Here is a 17485-nt window from a genome sequence, read left to right as displayed (position 1 = left end):
CAAGGACTACACAACAGAACACTATGTTACTATCTGTAGGAAGCAGTGCACATTATCTGGTAAAAATACAGAATGCCTGTCTGATATGAAACTGCACAGAAGTTGAAACACTCCACTCGAAGATGTCAAGCACCCTTAAAGAAAGAAGATGGCAAAATCGGTTTATTGTGCACCAAGAAATGTCACTTGCTAGTCTTAATAGTTGCAGTGGCAAACAGATGTCTGTGGAAGTATGGCTGGAACAGGTGGGGGAGTAAGAACAAAATCATGTTGGGATATTGGTCATGGACACCAAAATATCCATCTCACATTGCATCAAATCTTAGCCATTAAATTGAGAATTGTTATTATGGAATCCAGTGTGCTGCACAAGAAACTGGCTAGTACATGCTTAATGTCCATTGTAATAAGCTAAAAATTGTGATACTGTATGTCTCTATTATTAAAAAAAAACTTGTGACGAGATGAGACTTTTCCCTGGGGACGAGACGTGATCTTTTGAAGAGAGACAGAGAGACACTTTCACTTCCCACGAGACGGTCAAGTCACGTCATATTTACAACCTAAAGACGCAAGTCCCGTGATACAGTCTATGAGCAGGTTAGAGGTAATGGAAGTAGGAAAATTTGAAAGTCTCAAAAAATGAGAGTAAATCACATTAGTGAAAACAATCTGAAAATATTACTCAAGGAAATAACGGAACAGCGAAAAGAGATCGAATATTCAGGTGCTGTATAGGCTTTTAAACATTCAAAGCTCTCCACGAAATGCAGATCACGCAGCAGCAGCACGTCGACAGCTTCTCGAGCAAAGAGGAGGTGAAAAAAACACCTGTAACTTGCTTCCCAATGTATCACCGTTTAAGAGGGGTTTCGGAGGAACGTCCGCTTCTCCTCTTCACAACGGCACCTACCGCTGGCGGGGAGGGAGGGGTAGGCGAGCGAATTGCAGATCACACATGAGGACAGCAGAAGCACGCCAGCAGCTGCTCAGGCAAAGAGGATTTAAAAAAATGTATTTGTTTCACATTGTATCATCGTTTAAGAGGGGTTTCAGAGTGGCGGCCGTTGGCAGGTGAAAGGGGTTGGCAAGCGAAGCGAGCAGGGGGTAAAGCATTTTAAGTATTTAATAATATGGTGGACCCATAGAATCCTCCCTGAGGAAAACAAGTTTCCAAACACACAATTCATTTTCTTGTATTTCTGATACATAGTACAGTAATCCCTCGCTACATCGAGCCTCAACTTTCGCGGCTTCACTCTATCGCGGATTTTAAATGTAAGCATATCTAAATATATATCACGGATTTTTCGCTGGTTCGGATTTCTCGGACAATGGGTCTTTTAATTTATGATACATGCGTCCTCAGTTTGTTTGCCCAGTTGATTTCATACAAGGGACGCTATTGGCGGATGGCTTAGAAGCTACCCAATCAGAGCATGTATTACATATTAACTAAAACTCCTCAATGATATAAGATATGCTTCCCGCGCGGTGCTTGATTGTTTGCTTTTCTCTCTCACGGACATTCTCTGCACCTGACGGAGGGGGTGTGAGCAGAGGGGCTGTTTGCTTAGAAGATACGGATGCTCCTCTAAAAAATGCCGCCTTATCGCGGTGCTCCGGGCATACTTAAAAGGCCAAAAGCACGTATTGATTTTTTGATTGTTTGCTTTTCTGTCGCGCGCGCTCTCTCTCTGACATTCTCTGCTCCTGACACGCATTCTTTGAAGAGGAAGATATGTTTGCATTCTTTTAATTGTGAGAAAGAGCTGTCATCTCTGTCTTGTCATGGAGCACAGTTTAAACTTTTGACTAGAGGGTGTTATTTCATGTCTAGAGGGCTCTAATAATGTTAACAGTGTGGGAGAGTTTATAAGGGCTTAAAATATATAAAAATAACCATACAAACATATGGTTTTTACTTTGTGGATTTTCATCTATCGTGGGGGGTTCTGGAACGCAACCCCCGTGATCGAGGAGGGATTACTGTATTATGAGGGAAGTTACTGTAGTGCACATCGAGATTCCAGTGGTCAAACTAACTGGCAGTATACAGTAGGCAGCATATCACCCCCATCACCATGGTACAAATAACATAACATAATGATCAGAAATGCTTACTTACCCAGCGGTGCTGCTATGGAAATGTAAAGTAGCAAGTGAGGCAGTTTTGATGTGGTACAAACTAAAAGCAGAGTCTGCAATTGCTTTGTGTTCTCTGCTTCTTTTAAAACACTTCAGTTTGACATTATGAAGCTTCAATTTCAAAAGACATATAACATGTTCCAATAATTAATGTGTGTGTGTGTGAGAGAGCTTGTTCTGTGCGTCTCACCTAGGGTTTTTTCTATGTCTTCTTTTCTGATTTGAAAGGTTTTTACCATTAATAAATCCAGTTTCATTTTAATTTTGTCAAACTTGTCATTCTTTTAACATTTATATTTTATGGTTTCCTCATACATTTTGTTATTTTGTGTATTTGGCAATTCTATGTTGTTAGCAAGGCTGATATTGTGTGGTGACTAGAAATCATTGCAACCCTATTTAACCAAGCACCACAGAATTGTGGGTATCAAGGGTGGAAACTCTTTGTAATGTTAGCTACCTTTAACATTTTTCTGGGAAACTTGAACTTTGCATGTTTTAGTCTAAGATTTTTGGGTTACATTTAGAACTTAGATATTTCTTCTGACATGGTTAGTTATTTCACTTTGATTGTTTCAACTTTATTTTTCAGTTCTTCACCAATGTTTCTGCCATCATTGTACTCAAGCTTTCTGCTACCCTTATATGAATAGGTGATGCAGTACATACATGAAAGTAAATTCATTATTGGTATAATTACATTCACAATCTACATTCAGATTTATGAGGGAGGGTCATATGTTTTTGATAAAATATTAATCATTCTAGAATGAGACTAGTAGGAACCTTGAATTACTGAACAAAGATGGGGCTTTACAAGATTTTGACATTAGAAGAAATTCCCGCAGGAAAGATGTCTGTCAACAATATACAAACGCCTAGAGGAATAGGAAAGGATGCCCTGCAAGTAAAAACTCCAGAAGCACATAACCAGGAAAAGAAACAGAGGGATGGGGCATGTTAAAAATAGACATCTCTCTGTCCAGCCGCAGCAGGAGGAAAAGCTGGCTACCATTTGAAGGGAGCTGGGGATTAGAGCATTAGAACAGTGTAGATGAGAACAGGCCATTCTGTCCAACAGCCGTCACCAATCCTATCCACTTAATTCCTACAAAATGACAAATCAGTCGAGGTTTGAAGGTTCCTAAAGTTCTACTGTCTAGCACATTTCCTGGTAACTTATTCCTTGTGTCTATGGTTCTCTATGTGAAGACAAACCTTGGAATGTGTGAAATTTATTTTTAACAAGTTTCCAGCTGTGTCCCCGTGTTCTTGATTAACTCATTTTAAAGTCACAGACTCGATCCACTGTACTAATTCTCTTCATAATTTTAAACACATAAATCAAATCATCTGTTAATCTCCTTTTGCTTAAACTGAAAAGGCTCAGTTCATTGAATATTTCCTCTTAACTCATCCCCTGTAGCCCTGTAATCAGTCTCGTCACTCTTCTCTGGACCTTTTCTAGCGCTTCTGTGTCCTTTTTGTAGCCTGGAGACCTAAACTGCACACAGTACTCCAGATGAGGCCTCACCAGTGCATTATAAGACTACTAAATGCACCTAAGGTAATCATGGAGAATCCACTGCATCCACTGAACAGTATCATCTCCAGACAGAGGAGCAGCTTCAGTGATAGACTGCTGTCACCGTCCTGCTCCACTGACAGACTGAGGAGATCGTTCTTCCCCCACAATATGTAACTCTTCAATTCCACCCGGGGGGGTATGGTAAACATTAACATCACACAAAGTTATTGTCTGATATACCTGCATTTTTATCAATCTTTAATTTAATATACTGAATTTTTTCATCAGTATGCTGCTGCCGGAGTATGTGAATTTCCCCTTGGGATTAATAAAGTATCTATCTATCTATCTATCTATCTATCTATCTATCTATCTATCTATCTATCTATCTATCTATCTATCTATCTATCTATCTATCTATCTCTCTATCTATCTATCTATCTATCTATCTATCTATCTATCTAAGGCTCCTAAAGTCCCCCAAAAGTTACAGAAGGATGTCACTGGGAGAAGTTCCTGGTTAGGAATTTAAACCGCCTTCTATTGAGCCCTTCACATAAACTCGATTCAGGAGGACAATAGTTGTCAAGAGCTCAACTCACAGGAAGTCAGTTGAAAGAGAGATCAGAGTTAAGTGCTTGGCTTGGTTTTCAGGTAAGAAATGGATCAGCTTCTGCATCACATGCTCACATGATGCAGCCAGTGGACTGAACCTGTAGTTAGACTTGACAGTAAGGGTATTACAATTTTGCCTTTTTTTGTTTAAGTTTGTGAGCTTGCTTTACTTTTGTTATTTCCGCTCTTGTATCTTTTGCTTATTTTAAAGATTTAGAGCTGGCTTCCACCTATCTCCCACACCATTAAAATGGTTTAAAGAAAAACCATAAAGAGATTTTGCATTTTTAGAAATTAACTTATCAATAAATATAAGGAATATATAAAAATAAAGAAATGTTGTTATACCTTTTATGGATCAGTGTAATCCTTATTATTTGTTGACTGGGTTTACTTAACATTGTGTGAGTGATCAGTAGTCAAATGGCACAGCAGAATCCATAACAAATGACAATCATCTTCTTTGTTGACTTTTTTAATAGTTACTGACCGTAAAACATCCGTGCTTGTTATTTTTAAAAGCATTTTCATACAAAACTTAAATCAGAAGACCCTACTCACAAGCAGTTCTTTTTAACCAAAACCAAAAGAAGAAAAAAGGTCACTGAGACAAAGTGAAAGCCAAGGGTAGAAATTTGCAGTGATTTCTGAAAGGAGTTTGAGATGTTCTTGGTAGTAATAAGGCTAAACGCAAAAGTCATTCAACAGAAATCAGGAGCTTTTACATACAGTCCATAAGTGATGGCATCACACAGATAATAATGTGTCATTTGTCACTTCAAGAAGAGTTCACTTTTTAGTTAAGAAAGATAAAAAAACAGACATGATGGTCAAAGCTTGTTTGCTCCAATTCACGGTCAGACTGAGCCAAAGTCTACCTCAACAGCATCAGGCGCAAGGCAGGAAGTATCCATCCATCCATCCATCCAACTCGCTATATCCTAACTACAAGGTCATGGGGGTCTGCTGGAGCCAATCCCAGCCAACACAGGGCGCAAGGCAGGAAGCAAACCCCCAGGCAGGGTGCCAGCCCACCGCAGGGTGTGCATACACACCCACACACCAAGCACTAGGGCACTAGCACTAGCACACTAGGGTCAATTTAGGATCACCAATGCACCTAACGTGCATGTCTTTGGACTGTGGGAGGAAACCCACGCAGACACGGGGAGAACATGCAAACTCCACGCAGGAAGGACCCAGGAAGCAAACCCGGGTCTCCTAACTGCGAGAAAGCAGCGCTACCACTGCACCACCATGCCGACCCAGGCAGGACGCAGAAGCCCTGAAAGGGGTGTCACACTGGAACTGGTAATGTGTTGCACGTGCCCCACACTGTACTCATATTGTGCCATAGTAGTGCAGTATACAAGACGGTGTGGAGGCTTGAAATATGACATGACATTTATTTACACAGTATAATATTAAAAACATTCTTAAACTCATTTAATCCAATTCAGGGTTACAAGGAATTAAAGCTCATTCTGGCAGCATTTATTTTTCAGTGTTCTTATGTTATTACGCTTTACTACTCCTTTATGCTTTTCATTCAATTTTGGATTTGTTACTTAATAATAGTATGCTGAAGTCAGCTTGTTTGACCATAGTTCTGTGCTTGTCCTGGCATGTCTTTCATATCTTAACCAGGGCTCTGTAGGATTGCAAGATGTTAGTGACGCTGCACACTATTTTAAATTTACTCTGCAATGTTGAAAACATTAAAACCCCAAAACAAATAAGAACAGTGAAGGACATAGAGGTATATAAGTAAAATGTATTCAAAACTGAAATGCTAAATGCACAATATTCCACCTAACGTAATAGATAAAAAAAATCTTACCTTGGAAATGATAACTTTTTTTGTACAAACACTGCATGTGTTTTCGTGAATGGTGAAGAAAAGGTAATTTCTTTGTTTTTTTTTTTTTGCCTATTCCGGAGGGGGGTTTTGCACTATTATCCAGGCAATCTCTGCTTCATGATGTTATAGCTTAGTTTTAAAGTTGATTGGTTGAAGATAAATGACCGCACTACGGCCATCATGTAGTTTCAGGAACAACAGAAAATCTTGAAATTCACATCTGCCACAATGATTTCTAAAATAAGAAATGGCAGATTAAAGAGTGTGTTCTGGGAACAAAACATATATGTTGGGACCAGTTGGGGGCGTAACAGCACCCACAGACCTCAAACACAACCTCACAGACGCAGTCCCAGATTTAAAGCCTAGGCAGACAGTGTGGTGTAGGGGGTAAGGCTTTAGACTTTAAACCCTGAGGCCGTGCGTTCAAATCCACCTACTGACACTGTGTGACCGTGAATAAGTCACTTGAACTGTTTGTGCTCCATTTGGGAAAACTAAAAGAAATGCAACCAAATGTTTCATAAATGTTGTAAGTCACCTTGGATGAAGATGACAGCCAAATAATTAAACGCAATGTAAAACAAAAACCATTTATTTAACAAATTTATCACAGCCCAGTACTGCAATGTAACTTGTTCCACTTATTGCTCTTCTCTCCTCTACACTTCCCAAGAGTGTGTTGTCCATCTCGTCTCCTCACTTCAACTGCTTCCTATTATCCAGGACCCAGGAGTACTTCCAGTGCCACAGGGACCATTAATCCCTGCACTCCTCCTGTTGGCACCTACAAAACCCAACAGGGCTGTCCCACAGGACTGCAGTTCTTAACATGCCCTATGGGTATCCATAGAAGTACCATAACTGAGAGAAACTGCAATCTCGTGATAGGGAGAGTAAATAACACCCATGTTCAACAATTGTACTGGCATCCCAGCCAGTTAAGAATCTTTGATCAAATCCATCTATAATTCCAGCATATCCATTTCTATGCATTTCCATCTGGTTGTGGCAGGGTGGTCCCTGCCTGTTTGCTGGGTCAGCCACTTGGCCAGGTAAGGGATCTTAAACCAGCCCAGCCAGGGTATCAGCACAGGCTTTCTGTCCATTACAATGTTCACACTCTTCTTCAAAATTGGCATTTACATTTAGAGTAAATTAACTTTATTTAACATAATGACTTTCTGCAATGATTAGTATTCCAAACATCTGCATTAACCGCTTGTATCTATATGTCTTTTCACTTGGAGCATTTGTCACTGGTTAAGGAAACACACTGTGGCAGTGACAGGGGTTGAAGCAACAGCTTTGTGTTTATAGTCTGATACCATAACGACTAGGCCACACTTCCAGCATGATAAGAGAGAGCTGTCAAAGGTATATAAACATGAGATACCACTTTCATTATTCCATTTGACTATTTGAAAATCAGTACTCATTGAATGATTTATGGAAAATAATGAGAAAACTGAGTGACTTTAAAGTCATAATTTGGTAAAGATTTGACATACCCTTTGGTGGTGCTTGAACTTGGCTCACGAAGACAGATACCTTATATTTGAATGACAAGCTCTTTGAAGTGAAACGTTTCATACACAAGCTGAGCCACTCAGCAGGGTGTGCCGTGTACATGTCTAACCTCAAATTGAATAACGAGACTAAGGCAGAGATTCCTGTTCCTGATGAGTTTGCTAACTGTCATGCCATCCTGTTTCTTAATTAATTTGACTACATGTGTACTTAGCTGGTTTATTTCAAGTATCAGTGAATAATGCCTGTTGGCATGTATTTAATTTCAATAAGAAATTAGAAATGTGTTATTGCTGTGGTTTGACACCTTTTCATTTTTCTTTCTTTGAATTCCTCTACTGCTTGCCATAGCCTGCTGTGGGATGTTGCAGATTTACAAATCACAAGCACCAGATTATTTTCCCTTTGTCATAAAGGCTTCATGTATAGATAACCTGACAGCTATAATCAGTAGTTTTTACTTTCAGGTTATAGCAGCTTCAAGAGGATGCTGTTTACTTTTTAACTACGGATGCCTTTATTTAAATCTCATCATGATGACATTCATGGAAGAGGGCTAAGTGGCTTAAACGATATCTGATGTTAGAGATGGATAGATTTTAAGAGCCCGTGAACAACAAACTGTCAAGATAGGTCGAGCGTGTGACAGTACCATTGCAAGATTAAAATTACATACAGTCAGCCAATTCCCCCTCAAGCATATTTTTTTCACAATTTCAAATGTCTTCCTGAAGATTTCCTTAAAGTCTTTTAGACTTACTACTCCACTGCTGCTTAAGGCAGGTGGGATAGTTTTGCAGCTTTTAAAGGACTTCATTGTTAAGCCTATGTGTACAGTGCTTACTTCATGGCAGGGAGTAATCTTGGAACATCAGATGAGATTAGGCCGAATTTTATCCAGAAATATTACATCTAAAGCTGTACACTTCCTTTGTGCTTACAGTGTTTATTTTCCCAGGCCATTTACTGAAAACTTTAGAGGTATTTGGCCACATTCTCTCCGTGCAGTGTTTTAAATTACTGACATACCTAAGGGCTTAGGGAGTGACTGAACTATTGATAACTCTTTTATACTTCCCTCTTAGGTCAAATTTATGCTGATCTTTTCTACCTCAAATTCGACTATGATTTCTGTATATTTGAAACTCTTTTGCAAATGCAGAATTTTCAGTTACACACTGAGGTCCACGATTGCTAATCTTTAAAGGTGTATTATATCTTTAGGCTTGATTCCCTGTCTGGAAATGTTATAAAATTAATAATGGCTTGTAATATTTTAAGAAAAAATTCCCATTTGTGGTAGTGTAGTATTTGGCAGTTCTGTTTCAAGGACCCCTTCCTCCTCGGTTTGAATCTTGCTCCAGTTGATATATGTTCACCCCATATCTGTGTGTGCTTTTTCTTCCTTGTACTGCAGTTTTCCAACTCATATCACTAAAGAGAAGCAAGTTACCTTAACTGGAGAGTCCATGTTCACCTGAAATGCTGGGTGTGTGTATCGGTAGGCCTTGAGATAGGCTGTTTTTTCTAACTTGGACGCAGTGCTGACAGAATGAGATGTGGTACCCGATGACCCTTATTTGGATTTGGTGGGCTTCACTATTAATGATATATTATTTTTAGACTTAAATCTACAGCACTGATGATAACAAAAAATACATTTTACAGCATTTGTACAGCATAGCTTTTCTAAGCATTTATATTTCTGTCTATGAAGTTGTACTTTGTCTTTTATGGAAAATTATATTTGTTTGTTCTTCATTTAAAACCCTGTATACTTGGAGAGTTCCCCTTTTGGTAGACTCTGCGGTTCAACATGAGTTCATGCCAAGTACATTCTTGACATTTTTTGTTTACACCAGAGCATATTCTTGGGAGCAGTACGGCTGCCATATAAAACAGGAACTGAGCACACTTTTTAGTTTAAGTCCTGTTGTTGTTAAGTGGAGGGAGTTCTGCTTACAATAAATGCAACTAATGTCTCCTGATGAACATGCAGATACGCACTGAGGAAACGTTGAAAAGAAGCACTTAACAAGAAGCACATGTTGTGGTTCCTCATCCTATTTTCAGTAAACCAAAATGGACACCAAGGGTGAAATAATTCTCTCCACAGAAAACTTTGCCAAACCAAGAATTCCACTGAAAACATGACAGAATGCAAGTAAATTTACATAACGGCTCCAAAATTCTACTGGGATGCCACCAGACAAATAAGAGTTAATTGTGCCTAGGTGGGTAAGGGCTCTTTATGTGATGCCAGAAACAAGTGAGGGACACTCACTTTCCAGAACTTTATTTGTGTTATAAATAATTATCTAATCATGAGAATTATTTGCTTTCCAGCATTCAAATACAAACTGATGAAGTCTGTGACATTGTAACACACAAAGCTGTAATCAAGTAGCTGTGCATCAAAAATGTAACAAATTTAAATATTCCTTTTTTTTAATTATCATCTGCATCTTGGCAGCAGGGAAAGAGGCACAATGTCCCAAAAACCTAAAGTGGATGTTAGAGGAAAGGAATAGTCCCAATGGGAGTCAGCAAAACACTTGAATACCATGAAAAACCAATAAAGCCAAACAACAAAAATAGAACCACAAGAAAAGATTGCACTCAAAACAAAACAGACCTAGGCCAAAAACTTATGAGTCATTTACGCAGACAGCAAATGTGTTCTTCAGGTGTTGTCCAGACAGGATTGGCACTTGATGTCATGCTGGAAGATCAGGTAACCAGTTATGATTTATTTAGGGCCTCACCCCTGGCCCAAGCATAGTTTCTTTTGTTTTAAAGTTTTTTTTGTTTTTTGAACATTTGTATATTTTATTGTTATTCTGTTTTTGATTTGTCTTTATTGTATTTATTTAACATTGTGTTGTTTATTTTTATATATATATATATTTGTGAATTATATTAATAACTAATGCAGTTTATTTACTTGTCTGCCCTGTCTCCGTAATGTAGAGCCAAAAGCGGTAGTGCCTCCTGATCATGGAGTCGGAGTGCTGCACTGGCAAATTTTTAAGGGAAAACTTTGGCTCCTCTCATTTGTGTCATCAATTCTTGTTTTTCGATCTGTACTTCACATTTGGATTAAATGGCTTTTGACGCTAGTGCTTTAGCAATGAGGTACTGTTTACTGGATTCTCATTTGGACCTGTCCACTCTTAAAATCAATTTATGACTGCTTTATGAATCAATTTATGAATGATTTTTGTTATTCTCTCTTTCTTTAAGCAAATTCACAAGATAGAAAATCAAAATAAATAGTATGGTGGACGGCCAGTACCCATGACCAGCCGGGATGCCTAGAACGACAAGGAGCGGGATTACACCTCCACCTGGACCACGAGAGGGCAGCCGCCCTGGTCTGTATGGGGGCCATGGGAATTGAGCAAGAAAGCTCAACCCTATTGGGGCCCGTGGCCACCACAAGGGGGCACCCGGAGAATTGAGGAGCCCTGGATGTCAGCATTTCCGCCACACCCAGAAGTGCTGCTGGAAGAGATACCAGGAAGTGCTGGCGGAGGGCCGTCGCAGAGCACCTGGAGCACATCCGGGTGATTATAAAAGAAGCCATCTGCCTCAAGCAGGGAGGAAGAAGGCGAAGCTCGGGAGGAGAGGTGGAAAGGCGGAAGGAGAAGTCCAGAGAGGAGAGAAAGGACTGAACGAAAGGTGTTTGTTGCAAGAGCACTGTGTTGTGTGTCGGACTGTAAATTAAAACGTGTGTGTTTGGAACATACGGTGTCTGTCTGTCTGTGTCCAGGGCTGGTTTACTACAATAGGAATAAGTCTTAAGGATGATTCAGCCATTTCATCAGCTGTTTTACCTTATATAGCAGTGGGCACAATATACAAAATGCAAAAACCATAATTTGAAGGACAATATGCCAGAAAACAAGCAATCATAAATACAAAATTATCAATACCCAAAACATAAAAAATACAACAAAAACAAAATCAATTATATCCATCCATCCATTATCCAACCCGCTATATCCTAACCACAGGGTCATGTGGGTCTGCTGGATCCAATCCCAGCCAACACAGGAGGCAAGGCAGGAAACAAACCTCGGTCAGGGCACCAGCCCACCACAGAAATCAATTATATTTAGGAAATAATATTTTCTAAGACAACTAGGGAACATTTTCTGTAAAGTCACTATCACCAAATATCTACAAGATGGAAATCCTTTACTAGGTTAAGCCCAATGGAGCCTGCTCAGTATATTGAGACCAGACTGAATAATGTATTTTAAACAAGTTAGGTTCATTTGCATAACACAGTAAGGACAGATTTCAGCTTACACCAATGAACATACTGATAAATAATTTATTCTTTTAATACATCTATGTCTTAATATTATCTAAAGGTCCCAAAATAGTGAAAAAAAATTAACAGTCTTTGGAATATATTTAGTTCTTTAAATTATATTATACACTAATTATTCTATTATATTATACACTTATTATATGTAAACTATTATAAAGAACAAAAAATAAAAAAGTATTCATTTGTCAAAATCTCATCATTCCCTTTGTGGCTGTTCTGGGTGTCAATATTACAGAATGCCTTTGTTAAACAGGCTGTTATAGTTTGAGGAAATTGGAAAATTTATACAGTAGGTTTTACACTTAAACAACAAAAACATTAAACAAGCAGAAACCACATTTCAGCAAGGAATAAAACTGTGGTAGAATAATGACAGGAATCTGCTCAGATGTGAACAAGCATTTGAAGTGTAAACCAGCCTTCCGTGCTTAGTTACATTAACATCCACAAGTGGAGTACATCAAGATTATTTAGCGTCAATCTGTGAAACTGAACACGTGAGATGATCTCTGCTGTTGAAGCATCTCACATATGCACAAGTACAAGGCATATTCACATCCTCATAATGTTTTCACTCTCTTTTCTTCAACTTTTAATCTTTAGGTGTATATGTCTCCCTGTGAATTTTGAATTGTTGTTATCATGTGGAGTGCAGAATTAGCCAATAAATAAGCTGTGAGCAATAAATGGGTTGGGGTCTTCGTTTCAAATACAGTACTAGGTTGCATCTGAACACAGTCCACATAAGTTAATGAGAGCATTTTTCAGAAGTTGCTTATTCAACAATAATGTAATAAAAATACATATGTTTGGGACAATGTGAGGATGTGACTGGATGACTTGACATGTGGATTATGTGTCATGAGCAACATGAGATTTTTTGGAGACTTCTATAATATTGTTTGCGGTTGTTCAGCTTTGATCATTTATTCCTTGCCTCTTCTACCACAAACTTTGTTATCTCCATTCAGCATGAAAACATGTAATTATATATTTCTCTTCCATCACTATCAACTGCATGAGGAAAGTAAAATATAAAATATGTCATTTTTGGGGTGGACTATACTTTTAAGGAATTTTACTTTTGTTGTTCTTTGAACCAAAGGTTTCATGGCTACCTTTTCATAACTATTGTGGGCATTTATTGAACTTCAGTATTTTTTATATCTTAAAGCCTTTGTCCTTTTTATGAGCTTGAGCAGGCTCAGAAAACTGCCACTTGAATTTGTAGCTAAGCTGCATGGGATTGAGACTTACTCTGGGAAGTCAGGCCTAGGTGAAGTGGTTGTCTGGCTTTTGTGGTTTTGAGGCTTGAGGCACAGGATTTCTATGTTAGAAAAGGAATGAAAGGGAAGTCTTTAATTCATGTTAATTTCAAACCATATCACTGAAAATGGAGCCTAGCATTTAAAGATTCATTTACTAAAGTGTAAGCCTGCCAGATAATCACCAACTGTTGACTTAATGTATGATGCTATTGGCAACACGTATGTTGTCAAAGGCAGTTGGACAAGCACTTAACCTTGAGGAACAAGGCCGCAGTGAGCAGAATTCATTAACAAACAAAACATATATTTAAAGATTTTATGGAAGTTTAGGATTTACACTAGAATGCTATGGTCAATAGTGTGTGGTATCCGGCCGGGCTTGCCCAGGAGGACTGGAGGAGGGTCTGTGCCTCCTCCAGACCGCGAGGGGGTGTCCGTCCTGGTTATGTTGGGGGCCTCGGGTAAAGGGCTTGGAAGCCCAGCCCTGTAGGGACCCGTGGCCACCGCCAGGCAGCGCCCCTGTGCCTGAATATCCCGTGTGGTACCCGGCCAGGACGCCCAGGAGGACCAGAGGAGGGCTTGTGCCTCCTCCAGACCACGAGGGGGCGTCCGCCCTGGTTATGTTGGGGGCCTCGGGTAAAGGGCTTGGAAGCCCAGTCCTGTAGGGACCTGTGGCCACCGCCAGGCGGCGCCCCAGTGACTGAATATCCCGGGAACCCAGCACTTCCACCACACCAGGAAGTGCTGGGGGGAAGATGACAGGGGACACCTGGACGGCTTCCGGATGCGCAGCGGCACTTCTGCCACACCGGGGCGTGGCTACGGAGGAATGCCGGAAGCAGCTGGAGCCCATCCGGGTTCCTATTTAAGGGGCCGCCTCCCTCCAGTCATCGGCAGAAGTTGGGTGGAAGAGGACGGAGCTGGAGGGAGGACTAGAGGCGGCCAGGAGAAAGGCAGTGGAACTATGTGGCCTGGACTTTGGGGGAATCGGTGCTGGAGGCACTGGGGTTGAAAGGTGCACGTGAAATTGTAAATAAACGGTGTGTTGGGTGCAACAACGATGTCCGTCTGTCTGTGTCCGGGTCAGGGTTCACAAGTGTTATATAACTATAGCCCAAAATTGCAGCACCCACTAAAAGAAAAAAGGACTTTGTGCGAAAATCCAAAACACCACGGTGTTTTTGTTCTGCTCATGCTGTCTGTTCTTCTTCTTTCACTTTTTCCCATTTAGAGGTCACTACAGTGTCTGATAAACTGGAAGAACCCAAACTCTCCTCTTTTAAGTCAGTGGGAAAACTGGTGTGTTATACTATTTGAAATTGGAAAAAATCAAATACTCAGTTAGAGGATCTGTGCAGACTTTTTCAAAACATGGCAGGATCTAATCAGTAATATTTTAAAATAAGTTTATAAAGCACAGAGAATTTATTAATTTAGGTATTTTTACAAGCCTTAAATTTTACACGTTTGGCTTGCTCTCTCTCTCTCAGGGGGTGGGGATCGATCTGTTCTTAACATAATTCTTTTTTTGGTAAAAACTTGATTGCTATGTATTGATTGTAATAAAATGAATAAAAAAAGAGGTCACTACAGTGGATCATCTGCCTTCATGTCCTCCCTCCCTCAGCATATCCATAAACCTCCTCTTTGGCCTTCCTCTCTCTTCCTCTATAGAATAGTATTTTGGGCAAAATTAAATAAATACACAAATAAATGTTAAATGAGACAATAAATATAGAAAAAGAGCAGGAAATGTTAGTGTAAAAAATAATATTGCACATGTTTATTTATTTATTTTGTTTTGTCTGTAATATTCCTGCAAACACAGCATGACATACAGCTTGAATTTAATGTCACTTTCATTATTCAACGTTAAGAGGGCAGGCTCTAGTTTATTCTGGTTCTGAGTATGTAATTACTATATTGTATACCATTAATGTAATATTTCATCAATATATATTTTATATTATTACTACAGCATCTGCTGTGGTTTTCAAAATGTTAATGGATTTACTGTCTGGTTGTATTTTGTGTTGTTCTTTGGTTAGCTCCACTTTTGCTTCTGAGTAATTATTTAATATTGGAAATTCATACCAAAATGTTTGTGGTCTGCGTGGGAGGATCTTTTTCCTACCATGTTCATGTGCTGATGTGCTGGCACACCTTGAACATCCACCCTTTTAGAATGAATGTTTAAAATAGCATTCACCAGACAATGAACATGTTAAAATAATAATATATAAAATAATCATCTCTCACTGTTTGTAATGCAGAAAGTTTTAATCCATTAAAAAAAAACGACAGAGATGTACAGCATGTGCACAGTGTTCTTTGGCAACTACAGGTGTAATTTGGTGAGCCTCAGACTGAAGAAGCTGCATTTAGCAGAATTTCAGCTCACCAATGTGGAGCTTGGAGGATTTAGAAAGCTGGTTGGGTGAGAAGCCTGAGCGTAAAACCCCAGTTAAAATGGCTGCCAGCCCTCTTGCCACTCAATATAATGTGAAACTCACAATGACATGAGCCCTCATGCCACTGCTCTACCATTCACTAAGTATTACATAATAGAAGTGACTCCCATCAAAAATGTTTATACAGTTGTTGTTGTAGCAGATTTAGCAGCAGTATTGTCCTGTGTACCAAATACAGTGAAATTCTTCAAGCATTTCAACCCAACATGCAATGTGTTGCCTCTCTCCAGCATCACATTACACCTACAATAGCCTAAGATAGCAGGTAAGTGTTCAGACTGCACACCATTAGGCTGCCAGTTCACTGCCCAATTTTGATTCACATATGACACGTAAAAACCTCTTTGGGCTCCAACTGTACTTAATAATGCCCTAGTGTTGCATACGTAATATGCATTGAAGTGGTGTTGTCTCAGTTAAGTGCTGGTGCTGCCATTACTACCAAATGGCCTTGTGGAATGTGTGGGTATAAGCACACTTAAAACAAATACTCGCAGGTTTGATGTCCAATAGCACAGTCTCATATGTAAAACAGTGTCCAACATTTTATTATATAATAGCTTGCAAATCTTTCTAATATTGCTACACAGTATGTGTCACTTCAATTACAGTAGGGGGATCATTATTAATTTCCTAAAGACTATTCAATAGCCTCCAGATGGACTCCTTAATATGAAGAGAGATGACTCCCTTCATGAGTTCATACAATCACCCCAATCATACCTTTACGATGTATACAACCTATTAGTGGTTCATCTATAATTAATACAAACATAATGTAGATGTGTTTGTTGAGGATTTCCAAATAGTTCAAAACTGTTGAAATTCACCAACTAGACAGGCAATCCAGCACTACTATTATTCGCCACACATAAAAACATTCCACAGTCCAAACATCTTATTTTTAAAGATTTTAGTGAAATTTAAAGCAAACAGTTCAAACAACAAATAAGGAAAAAGATTGATAATACAAGCAAAAAAGGAGGAAAATGGAAACTTTAAGTTTAAAATTAAGCAGACCAAGGTACATTTAACATTAACATTAACTTAAAGGACTGGACTCATACAATATTATGATAAGCTTTAGCATGACAATAACCAAATATGGTGGTTCAGCATGATATAGCTGTGATTTAGTTTTTAATTTTTCTGGCAATGTTGTTGTTTGTATACAATTGTACTTAACCTCTATTCTTTTTTAATTCTGTTATTATTGGTTGATTTGTGTAGTTTTAAGGTAGTAGCGGGGCTACATAGTAATAATGTATTAGATGTGTGTGCTGAGTATGTGTTATTTCCATCGTCCCGTTTACTGTTCGATATGTGTACATCAGTGAATGTTGTCTCCGTAAGCGCGGAGGGGACAGATGAGGGAGAGAGACCGCAGCCCCAGGATGGAAAGCACCTGTTCACCTTCAGTTACATCCAGCTCTTTACTATTTAAACAATCAGGAGGGAAAGAAGAGAGGAGGAAAGAGAAAGACAGAGATTTCATTTAACGACAACAAACCATCATTTCCTGCTAATTTTCACATCGGGCTTTATATCCAGTTGGTTTCTGATTCCGCCGCATTCACTTTAGCTCACCAGAAACCCCGGGTTGGACTTCATTATCCACCATATGTCGAGGAAACACTGTGAGATTGTTCCATTTTTCCTGGAGATTCAAACGCATCCATTCCTTGTTAATCAGTCATCCGTATTCAGGACAGTAATATACCCGGA

This window comes from Polypterus senegalus, chromosome 14, assembly GCF_016835505.1.
Source record: "Polypterus senegalus isolate Bchr_013 chromosome 14, ASM1683550v1, whole genome shotgun sequence".
Lineage (NCBI taxonomy): Eukaryota > Metazoa > Chordata > Cladistia > Polypteriformes > Polypteridae > Polypterus > Polypterus senegalus.
The sequence above is the reverse complement of the archived record's forward strand: the minus strand, read 5'-3'. Positions refer to the sequence as shown.